The following is a 12,214-nucleotide window of genomic DNA, read 5'->3' on the forward strand; positions in this document are numbered from 1 at the left end:
GGCTAGACTGAATATAATTAGCATTTCAAGTTCCCCTGTTCCAACACAAGCTCTTTAATTGGCTTCTGAGTAATACACCTCCTGCGAAAGGAACCAGTTGTCTTTTATACTTAATGAGAGACTTTCCAAGAGCTTCAGAAGTAAAGAAATTGTGGTATCCACCAGCTGGATGTTTACTAGTGTGAGAAGTAAAGCAGTTGTCCTGACCCCAGGCACAGTTGATATTTTTCTGTGTGAGTATCTAAATAACTTTGGTGTCTGACTGTAACTGCGAATGCGAGAGAGATTAATCATTTACAAGTTGTTGAGAAGCTCTTTGTGCTTTGGGTAATGAAAGTGCAGCACTGCTGAATATAGAATGTTAGTTGTCAGTGTGTAGGAGACAACGTCATTTACCTCCCCCTATACTGTGGCTGTCCTTATCTGTTTCACTCATGGGATGTCAGCATGTTTGTGCCTCTCTTTGTCAAACTATTTCGAGCATAAATTGACTCTTCTAACACTGACTTTAGCTTACATAATTGACATGCCTAGATCGTGACATCACATGATGCTGCAGCTTAGCAACGAGCAGAAAGAGTTTAAAGTCTATGGGCTTCAATGCATCAGTAAAACTGAGGGAGTTAGGAAACATGTTGCAGCTTCGGACAGTGGAGTGGGGGATCAAACAGCCTCTTACATCTGGTAAGTGCATTTACAATCTGAACTGGCAGACTTTCTCATGGATGTGCAAGAGCGATGAAGCAAAATTGGCAAATCTCTCCAGGAGTTCCAGGCTGTCGAATATTCTCAGGTCAGTCTTACAGTAACAAGCTTCTTTTTCAAAGCCTGCCCGTGATGTGTAGCACAAGTTAGAACTGAAACTGTGTGCATGTGGGCCTGCCAGTATGGGACTGCAGTTGCTGTTATCTTAATCGTGTCTATGCTGCTAAAGAGGACAAGAGCTGGCTTCCAGTTGTGTCATCAGCTTCGAGACCACTTGCCCTGCCATTTGTGTAGCTCATGTGACAACCCAGTCAAAGCCTAGGGAGTTACTTTTGAATTTCCAACCCATACAAGTGCTTAGTATCTGCAGAAATCGGTGGCCTGCATACAGGCTTTGAGTGACAGCTCTGTTTATCAGACCTTCTTCTGACAGGAAGGTCAGGAAAGTTCCTAATGTTAGCCTGGACCCTGGCCAGTGTCGGTATTGAAGAATGGATAAGGTAAAGTGCACTACTGTCATAGCTCCTTTCTCCAGCTGATATCCCCAGCAAACGTTGTAAAAAGAGAATCAACAAGGTATGACCTTTTCATTCTGATGATCCAGCATTACAATCCCTTACTCCGCCACACCAAGCAGGTGAGTAGTATTTCGCCTTCTTTCTAATTTTAACAACAGTTCATTAACGTGGAATTTCGGTGTGGTGATGGCACAGGCCATTCAGCCTGTCCTGTCCATGCCAGCAACATGCAAGAGCAACTTAACGAGTTCCACTCCCTTGCCATTTTCCAGTGCCCTGCAATGCTTTTCCATGCAGATAATTATCCGGTTCTCTCTGAAATTCCCACTATGGTAGCTGTTTTTATGAAACAAAAGATTTCCTCCTGCCACCTTTAGTTCTTTCACTGTTCACCTTTAAATTGGTGTCCCTGTCTATTAAGACTTTTGCCAGTTAAGATGCGACCAGTGATTTTATGCAGGTTCACTGGGAAGATGATGTTAAAGGTTAAAGGGTTCAGAAAAGATTTACAAAGATGTTGCCAGAATTGGAGGGTTTGAGCTATTGGGAGATGCTGAATTAGCTGGAGCTATTTTCTCTGGCGTGTCGGAGGCTGAGGGGGTTTATAAGTTTATAGAGGTTTATAAAATCATGAGGTGCATGGATAGGGTGAATAGTGAGTAGGGGAGTTCAAAACTAGAAGGCATGGGTTGAAAGTGAGGAGTGAAAGATTTAAAAGGAACCTGAGGGGCAACTTTTTCATGCAGAGGGTTGTGCGTGCATGGATCAAGCTGTCAGAGGAAGTGGAGGAGGCTGGTTCAATAACAACATTTAAAAGGCATTTGGATGATTACATGAATGGGAAGAGTTTAGAGGGATATGTGTCAACTGCTGGCAAATGGGACAAGATTAATTCAGGATATGTGGTGGGGTGGACAAGTGGATCGAGGGGTCTGTTTCTGTGCTGTACATCTTTGTGGCTCTATGATTCTCACCTCCTTCCTTCTCTGCTCCATTCCTGTTATTATAAAACTCAGCATCCCTTGTGCCTTTCTCAATCTGCCCTGTCACCTTCAGTTGATTTGTTCACCAATAACTCCAGGTGCTTTTGCTTGTACACCCATTTAAAAGTGTATGCTATATTTTATGTTGCCTATCCTTGCTCTTCTTACCAAAATCCATCACTTTGCATTTCCACAAATTAAATTTCAGCTGCTAGGCATCTGTCCATTGAACTGACTGTTGACATCCTCTTGATAATATTCCAGTATCTTCCTCAGTGTTCACGATACTTGCAGGTTTTGTGTCATCTGCAAGCTTTGGAATCATGAACTGCATACCCACGTCAAGGTCATTAATGCAGATCAAAAGAAACAGTGGTATTAACACTGACTGCTGGGAAGCCTTACTATGTACATTCCAGGTTGGAAAATCAAGACCGTTACTCTGTTTGCTGCCACTCTGCAATGTTCATTTCCAGGCCACTGCTAATCCTTTTGTTCCATGTGCTTTACTTTGCCGATAGCCTCCAAAATTCACTCTGAGATGCTTTTGAAAGTCCATCACCTCAGTAACTCATCTACCTTCTCATGCGAAAAACTTCAATCAAATTAAATAAATCTTTAACAAAGCCATACCAATTTCCTTAGTTAATCCACATTTGTTTCAGCCACTGTTAATTCTGCCCCAGACTATTATTTCTGAAAGCTTCCACCACTACCAAGGTTAAACTGACTGGCGTGCCAGGTATACCTTTGAACTCTTTATTTTGAAAGAAGTGTTTAGCATTTCTAATTCCCCATTCCTCTTGTAATGCTCCTGTGTCTGAGGAGAATTGGAAAATTATAGCCAAGTATTTCTGCAATTTCCACCCTTGCTTTCCTCAGTATTCTGGAATGCGGCTGGTCCGATCCTGGTGATTTATCAACTTTAAACACAATCCAGCCCCTCGGTGTTTCATTGATTAATATCCAACAGTGCCTCAGCCATCTCCCGTTCTTCACAATGACTTTGGAAACATCTTCCTTGGTACAGAAAAATGCAAAGTTCTCACTTCCTAGTTCAATTATGCCCGCTACCACCCTGTGTAAAATCTTCTTTGCGTACCCTACTTAGCCCATTGCTAATCTTCCTACTTATGGTAACTTCATATTACCCACTGTTGAAATGCCGTATTAACTAGAATCTCTGATATCCCCCGATCCCTGTCTGTTCCAATTTCCTTTTGTAAGAAAGCCCAGTCGGAAACCCACAAAGCCGCTCAGATGTTCAGCTCTTTTTGTTTTTTCTTTTAAAGAAATATCTGTCTGAAGGTCAGAAGCACAGATTTTTGAAACTCCAATGTTGAATATATGCCATTTGACATCCCTGGGCACAGCTTGACAATCAAACATAGATTGTATAATTTGTTTGCATTGCATTGTACTGTTAGGTCCATTCAGAGTAAACATGTGTACTCGGAACTGTTTATTTAAACCAATGTGATGCTATCCAAACCAGTGGTCTTCAGCTGTGGTGATCAATCTGTTCGGTTCTATCTTTACTGTGATGCTTTGTTGTTTCTGAGGAGGGGCGGTGGGGAAGAGCTACACCGGGTTTGACTGTCCAGCTGTTTCCTGCTTCTCACTTATATTATCAACTTGACACCTGTCTTACATGATGTTTAATTATTTCATTTTACTCTCTATCGCTTGTCATCCAGAGAGCTCTGGCTTTGTTTCTGCTGTATTTCTCTGTGGAAAAGTTCACGATCTGTACATGAACTAAGGCCTCTTTGAAGACAGTCCATTGTTCCAGTTTTGCTTCCTAACTTTTGATTCCATGGGCTAAATTGATTCTCACCAACTGAAATTAATCCTCTCCCCATTAATAATTTTGAATCTAGATTGCTTCTTGCTGTTTTTCATAGCTGATGCACTCATGATTACATTATGATCACTGTCTCCTAACTGTTCCCCTATTGATACTGATCTACTTTACCTCATTCTCCAGAATCAGATCCAACGATGCCTCCTACAATGCCTCCTTCCTCTTCTGATCAGTGCATTTCTGATCCCAATAATTTGCCTGAACATACACAAGAAGCTCTTCATCCTCTCAACATTTTACACTATTAATTTCCAATCGTTTGAAAATAATGGATCTCCCATTCAGCCCGGAGGTGAGGATAAATTTATTCTCACTGAGGGTTGTTAGTCTGTTGAACTCTTTTCCCCAGACAGCCTTGAGTATTTTCAATGACCCAGCTTCCAATACTGAGTTGGATGTTTGATCCACATGGAATTTGTGGGTCATAAGGAATGAGCAGGAAAGTGGATTAGAAGCCACAACGTAATCAGTCATGATTTTATTGATTGGAGGAGCAGGAACAAGATGAAAATGGTCTATTCTGCTTCTTAATCATGTATTCTTACTACTTTTCCAGTCTGTGATAGGGTAAGTAAAATCTGTTACAACTCAATTCAGTAGTTTTGTACCTCGCTGTAATTTCTTTGTAAATTTGCTCCTGTGTATCTTTTCTGCTAGATGATCTATAGAATCCACAAAACACCAGTATCTCTATTGTTTGCTAGCTTTAACCAAATAGCTTCTGTCCTTGACATCTTGAGGACATTCTCTCTTTCTAGCACTCGTATATTCTGTTCAGTCAATACTGCCACCTTAATATTTTTAAAACTTAGTTAAGTGGTTGCGAAGATAACAAAAGTGTTGTTCGGAGTATTCGAGAACCTGCTGGATGCTGGGAACATTTCAGTGGATTGGCAAACCACTAATACGATGCTCCTGTCCAAGAAGTGAGGGAGGCAGAAAGCAGTAAACTAAAGGCCAATTAGCCTATCAACTGTCATTGGGAAAATGTTAAAGTCCATTTTTAAGTAAGAAATAGCAGGACATTTAGGAAAGCTTCACACAACCATAGTCAATACAGCTTTGTGAAAGGAAAACAATGTTTGACAAATTTGCTGGGCAGAATTGATAAGGGGGAACTAGTAGGTGTAATGTATTTAGACTTCCAGACCCATTAGGTGCTGCATAGGAAGTCATTGCATAAGATGAAAGCTCATGGTATGGGTGGATAATGTGTTTGCATGGGTTGAGGGTTGGCTAGTACACAGAAAACAGAGTCTGCAATAATGGATCTTTCTCAGATTGGAAAGACATTATTAGCAGTTTGTCACAAGGATCAATCATAAGGCCTCAATTGATTCCTATATATTAATGACTTGAAAGGGCAGAGTGCAATGTATCCGAATTTGTAGGTGATACAAAAATAGGGAATGTGGTGGATGAGAACAGCAAGAAGAATCAGCAGCAGGATGTGGATAGGAGGAGAGAATCAAAGACTTGGCAGATGGAATTTAATATCGGGAAGTGTGGGGTCAATTCATTAGGAGGGAAGAATCAAAAGATAGTCCTTTATTTAAATAGAAGACACTCCAAAAGTGTGCAGCAGTGCAGAGTGATGTGGGTGTTCTTGCATATGAAACGTGACAAAGATAACATACAGGTGCAGCAAGTAATTAAGAAGGAAAATTGAATTTTGATCTCTATTGCTTACGGTTTGAAGTTTTAAAATGGCCCTGTTTAAATTTTGTTACAACTATACAGTGTTGGTCAGGTCACATCTGGAGGACTGTGTACAGTTTTGGTCTGCGTATTTAAGAAAGAATATATTTGCATTGGAGGCAGTTCAGAAGAGATTTATCTGGCTGATTCTGGGAACGAGTGGGTTAGCTTCTCGATAATGGTTGATTACTGGGACGAATGAGTGGACTAATCAAGAATAGCTGAACAGGTTAGACCTTTATTCATCAGTGGCTAGAAGCATGAGGGGTCATCCTTTTGAAGAGTAAGAGACTCTGAGGAGATTTGACTGGTTAGATGTTGAGGAGATGTTCCCACTAGTGAGAGAATCTCAAACTAAGGGACATAATCACAGAATAAAGGGACATCCATTTAAATCTGAGATACGAAGGAATGTCTTGAGTGTAGCGAATGCCTGGAATTTTCTCCAGCGGACAGATGTGGAGATGGATGAAATGAATGAATGAATGAATGATTTATTATTACTTGTATTTAACAAACAAATACAGTGAAAAGTATAATATGTTGCCACGCTCCGGCACTATCTTGAGTTACAGAAGATGCTAAGACACAACCAGAATACAACCAAAAGTGGAGTTCTTCCTCCCCACGTATGCTCTGCTTGACATCAGCCGGGAGGTGTGGACACAACAGGGCCCAGGCCCACAGACGCCTCTGCACCTCGGTCCACTCCAGGAGCCTCATTCTAGGGCTATTTTTGCTGCGCTTCCAGGAGCGCCACACTGGGCCTACCACATTGCCGCCGAAGTAACCGCTATCCCTGTCGATCTGCCAGGCCTACCGCATCATCACAGCCAAAGCTCGACGTCCCGTTTCTGGCATGGACTGGAAATGCTGCTTTGTCCGCCGAACCAGCCATGGCCGCCATCTTGAAAACCTGGACAACCGCCACCGCCTCGAGTCCTGCACGAGGCCCATTGCCGCGAAGCCACCATGCTGTAGCACCATCTCTCGCCACTAAGCCCAAGCTCGCTGCCGGCATGAGCTCTCCGAGGGCTCGCTCTACCCCATGCAGCCAACTCCAGTCACCACTACCGCACATGTGTGTTGGAGGGGGGGGGCGGGGGGCGTGCCCGGGCACCAATCTCACCCTGCCAGAGGTGCCGAAAAAGCTTCTAAAGAGAAAATGGAGAGAAGAAAAAACAAGGTTAAGGTGAAAGGAATAGACAAGGAACAAAGAAAGCTGGCACACCCCTGGGCTAGGAGCTCTGAAGCAGTGCTGCCACTCAGATGCCATCTCGCAGAGGAAATTCCCTGTGGTGGTCGAATAATTGACTGCCCGTTTGGATGGCAGGTATTGAAGGAAGTAAACGGATTGTTGAAGTATTAAGGAGTTAAGGGTTATGAGGAGCTGTTACAAAAAGAAGAGTTGGGCCCAGGACTGGATCAGCAATGTACTTATTGAACAGCAGCACAAACTTGAGGGAGTAAATGTCATAGCTCTGCTCCTATTTCTCATGTTCTTGATCTAGTGCTTCAATTCTTGGTTCACCTTGGCTTTCCTCTCGAAACATTGCATCATGGTTCACAACCGCCTGTCAACCTATTTAAAACTGTCCCCATCTCTTTGGCTGGTACAGCTCCTGTCTCCTCCATCACCCCTGAACTAGTCCCACACTCCCCAGATCTTAAAGCCCTCCCACGTGCACCATCTCTTCAGCCACACATTTATATGGTCTGCCTTCTTATTCAAACTTCCTCCTGTATATGCTTTATGGAGCAATCTTTTACGACTTTGTCAGGCCTTGCTTGTTGTTTTTATTTTCCCTAGCTACCTTAAGTCTGCCTGCGTGACCTTAGTCCTCTCCATCTATCCATGTTGTTCACAATCTCACTTCCTCCCCTACTGTCCCCGATAACTTCAAGCATGTGCTGCAGACATTCTGTCACATCCTTAACCCTGGCACTGGGGAGATAATATTCCATCCTGAATTCCTATCGGTTCATCATTTATAGCGATAGAGGATTCTGTCAATATTACTCTTCCTCCTGAGGCCATGACCAGCTAACCCATCCATGGGGTCATGGACTGGTTTAGGCTTAGGATCTGCATCAACTAGAACTGATGTGCTCTAAGATGGCTATATCTAGGAGACTATTAACTGATTCAACAGATAGAAACATAGACATTTCAATAAATGAACACTGACCATGTACTCACATCTCAGGTATTTCCCATGTGCTAATTTTATTTCATAGTCAGGCTAAGATTTAAATCTATTTAAATGTGCCAAATTAAAAGTACTCAATGGGGAGGAGGAGGCAAAGCTCTAATATCATTAGTGTAGTAAGCTGGAATCCCAGGTAAATGTTCCAAGGGATCTTGAATCCCACCCTGGAAGATAGTGGACTTTGAATTCAGGTCAATAAATGTCAGGAGTTAAAAAGTTGACCTAATAGTGACAATGTAATCACTGTTGATTGTTGTAAAAACTCATCTGGTTCACTACAAATATTGTTTGGGTAGGGAAAAATGAGCTATCTCAACAAGTCCAGCGCACACGTGACTTCAGACCCTCAACAATGTGGCTGGCTCTGCTGGCCTAGCCAAGCTTCATGAACGATTTTAAAAAAAGAGTTAAATTTCGTTGTTTAATCACAGATTTACTTGGGTCAGTTTCATTTCTGAAGAATGGTCTAGGCCAGAAACACCAGCCTTCCTGCTCCTCTAATGCTGCTTGGCCTGCTGTGTTCATCCAGCTCCACACCTTGATATCACTGCACACTTACTGTTTGCTTTATAGGGCGCATTTTATTTGTAGAGGTTTGCAGAATTAGAGAGGGACAAGGTCATAGTGGGATATGGAAACCAGATTGGAATCGGAAAGGCAAGGCATTGCTTGACCAGGAACCAGTGTAGGCCAGTAAGGGGTGGTAGGAGAATGGGACTGACTGTGAGTTGGGATAAGGGCAGTAGAGTTTTAGAAGACTTGAAGTTTACAGAGAGTGGAATACAGGAAACAAACCAGGAGTACATTGGAATGGCCAGTTCCAGAGATAACAGAGGTATGCTTGTGTATGCCAACAGCAGGTGAGCTGGGATGGGGGTGGAGGTTGGGTTGTTATGGAGGTGGGAGTAGACAGTTACAGTGATAATTCTGGATATGAGTTTGGGAGCTCAACTTGGAATCAAATGTGACATCATCGTTGTGAAGCGACTGGCCAAATCTTTGGTTGTCGCCTGGGAGACAGAAAGAATTGGTTAGCTAAGGAGCAGGGACAATGATTTCAGTCTTTCCAGTTTTTAAATTGAGAAAATTTGCACATGATCCAGAGGATTTCCAGTCAGTTCAGCTGAAGCTGTCCCTTCGAATTAGCCTGAGAGCTGCTTATTCTCCTGTGAAAAGGAAAAGACTCAACGATCACAGATTTATAATAATTGACAAATTAATTAATAGGGAGATGAGAATGTGTTTTACACAGTGAGTTACAATGATTAAAAAAGTTCTCCCGGTGTCTGCTTGGGTTTCCTCCGGATGCTGCAGTTTGCTTCCACAGTGGATTGGCCATGGGAAACTGTCCGATCGTGACCAGGTTAGGCCGATTTGCCGTGGGAAATGCAGAGATAGGATGAGTGAATCTGGGTAGGATGCTGTCCAGAGGGTTGCAGACAATGGACCAAATGGCCTCTATCTGCATTGTCGGGATTCTGTGATTCTATTAGATGTGCTGAAGGTTTATTTGAAGACTCCTCATCGGAAGAGGTTCTGGTGTTGCGTGTTTCCTAATATAGATTTGAGAACGGGGAGAATGATGAAACTGAACAAGCCATTCAGATGATCAAGCCTGCTCTGATATTCTCAATCATCTTTCTCATTTGGTTTTATGGCCAAGTCAAATAGTTTTGCTTCAAGAAAGAGAGGAAGGCAACGGCAAGAATGTCGTCAGGTTTGGGTTTCTTTACAGCACAGTTTCAAACATATTAAGGTAATTTTTTTTTATTCATTCACAGGTTGAGGATGTTGCTGGCCAGGCAGCATTTATTGCTCATCCCTAATTGCCCAGAGGGCAGTTAAGAGTCAACCGCATTGCTGTGAGTCTGGAGTCACATGTAGACCAGACTAGGCAAGGATGGCAGTTTCCTTCCCTAAAGGATATTAGTGAATCAGATGGGGTTTTCCCCGATGATTGACAATGGATTCATGGTCATCATTAGATTCTTAATTCCAGATATTTGTTGAATTCAAATTCTATCATCTGCCGTGGCAAGATTTGAACCTGGATCCCCAGAACATTATCTGGGCCTCCGGATTAACAGTCCAGCAATAATACCACTAGACCATCACCTCCCCTTAAATGTTACACTATCTTCTGATCAGAGACACATAGGCTCTAATCTTACTGTTAAAATGAGAGACACTATATTCCCTTTGTGCTTCTCTCCACCAAAAGAATCATCTTGATAACTCCACTCCCATTGCACTATTTATGCCTAGTGAAGCGCAGTTCTGTGACGTCATCATAAGGTTGCGGCATGGCCTTAACGTCTTCATCCAACGGAGCATGATGATCGTCTACCTCAATGACTTTTACTGGTGCTTTCCTCATATCCCTTGACGTCACTGTAAGTGGAAATCAGTTGATCTCCTTCTGGAATATACTCAATAACTGAAATTCCACAGCTCTCTGGTGGAGAATTCCAGAAGTTCACCACCCTCTGAGTGAAGAAATTCCTCCCATCCCAGTCCTTATTGGCTTTCCCCTTGCTTTGTGACTGTGTCCCTTAGTGTTCAATCCCCTGGTCAGGGAATTATCCTTTCTGCATCTACCTTGTCTAGTTCTTTAAGAATTTTACATGTTTCCGTGAGATCACCCCTCACTTTTCTGAGCTGTAGGGAATACAGGCCCAGTCTCTTCAATCTCTCCTCATAGGACAGTCGCACCATCCCAGGGATTAGTCCAGTGAACCTCTGCGTCGCTCTAGTGACTCATTACTGCCCAATCTTTGGGGACTGTGTTCTGAACAAATCTACTGGAAATCAAGATCATCCAGTGCTTACTTTGGTTCATAAGATGCTGTGTTCAAACTGAATGTTCATGCAAATGTTCTGTCAGAGTTCACTTAAAATTAAGAGGATACAGGCTAAGGAAGGATGAAGCAATTCTTGTTGTTGGACCTCATCAGTACAACACCTTCAACAGCTTATTTATTTCTAGTCACCCCCCAAAGCCACTCAGTCCCCTGAATGTGTTGGCTAATCCTTTAAAAAGTGTTTGGTACCTTTTGAATCTTTAAATGGGCTAGGAGTGTGGATTAACTTTTGGGTGTTGCTACTGGAAGATGATTCTCATTAGCTGAAAGAATCGCTTTACAGCTGTTTTTCTGTTTTCCCTTTGTACGGCCTTCTATACGCTGCAACTGTATCATGTTTTTGAGCCAGCTGTATTCCCATTACAAAGTCTTTTCTCCACATCTGTGATAAAAATAGCCAATGGAAACTGACCACATTGGGTACAGCACCACCTTTGGTGGGAGGCTATAAGTACAATGCATCTCTTAACTTCAGCCAGACTGCAGTGAAACTCGAAAGCTCCAACCAACTCTGTTCTCCTGCTTCCCAAATTGAACATTTTGCTATGTACCAGAAACATGGACCTACATTGTCTTTGGGAAGGTAAAAGGACAGGATGCATGAATTTAAAATGGGGATTGAACTTCATCTGTTCACCAGAGATGATAATTCCCACTGACAACTATACTTGATCTTGATCTTTGCAACACCCTGGACGACTGACTAGCCTCTACTGAAAGACGTTCAACAGATCCAGTCCTAAAAGTTTACATTTACATAAAGGCTGATTTTAATGTCCCTCTCCCTCAGTTAAGGTCACATCTGTAGCTGTGGAAGGATAAAGTGTGTTATTGTTTATATTCTTTCATGGGTTGTGGGTCTTATTGGCTTGGCCAGCATTTACTGCCCATCCCTTAGAGCTAAGAGTGAACCACTTTGCTGTTGGTCTGGAGGCACTTGTCGGGCAGGCCGATTAAAAACAGCAGATTCCCTTCCCCAAAGGGCATGAGTTAGATGTGTTTTCATGACAAGTAATACTGGTTGCTATTAAGCTAGTTTCTATTCCAGATTTTTCCTTTATTGATTTCAAATTCCGTCATCTGCCATGGTGAGATTTTAGTGCATGTCTGCAGAATATTATCCTGGGGTTCAGCAAAACTAACCCATTGATATTACCAGTACATCACCACTATGAATTATGTCTCTAGATTGAGTAAGAGAGGTGCCTGAATACTCCCAGGTGTGTGGAGGAAAGGTTAACATTTGAGTGGTGGAGGAGCGGCTGAAGGGTGCATGAGATGAATGGATATACTTGCCTTTGGTAGTGTTGAGCTCTCCGAGCCTCCTACTACACTGATGGATCTGGTGATGGCGTTGTTTCCCACCTCTTACTCA

At 42.7% G+C, this 12,214-nt stretch overlaps 1 protein-coding gene across 1 annotated transcript in view; it reads left to right on the forward strand.

Moving 5' to 3' along the window:
* The first annotated feature begins 474 nt into the window (after positions 1 to 474).
* rasgrp3 (RAS guanyl releasing protein 3 (calcium and DAG-regulated)) overlaps positions 475 to 12,214 on the forward strand; it is a 111,702-nt gene continuing 99,962 nt past the window's right edge. The window contains exon 1 of the mRNA XM_048536062.2: positions 475 to 684. The gene's annotated coding sequence lies outside the window, so the exon portion shown is untranslated. The remainder of the gene's footprint in view (positions 685 to 12,214) is intronic.

The sequence above is a fragment of the Stegostoma tigrinum genome, chromosome 9, assembly GCF_030684315.1.
Source record: "Stegostoma tigrinum isolate sSteTig4 chromosome 9, sSteTig4.hap1, whole genome shotgun sequence".
Classification (NCBI taxonomy): domain Eukaryota; kingdom Metazoa; phylum Chordata; class Chondrichthyes; order Orectolobiformes; family Stegostomatidae; genus Stegostoma; species Stegostoma tigrinum.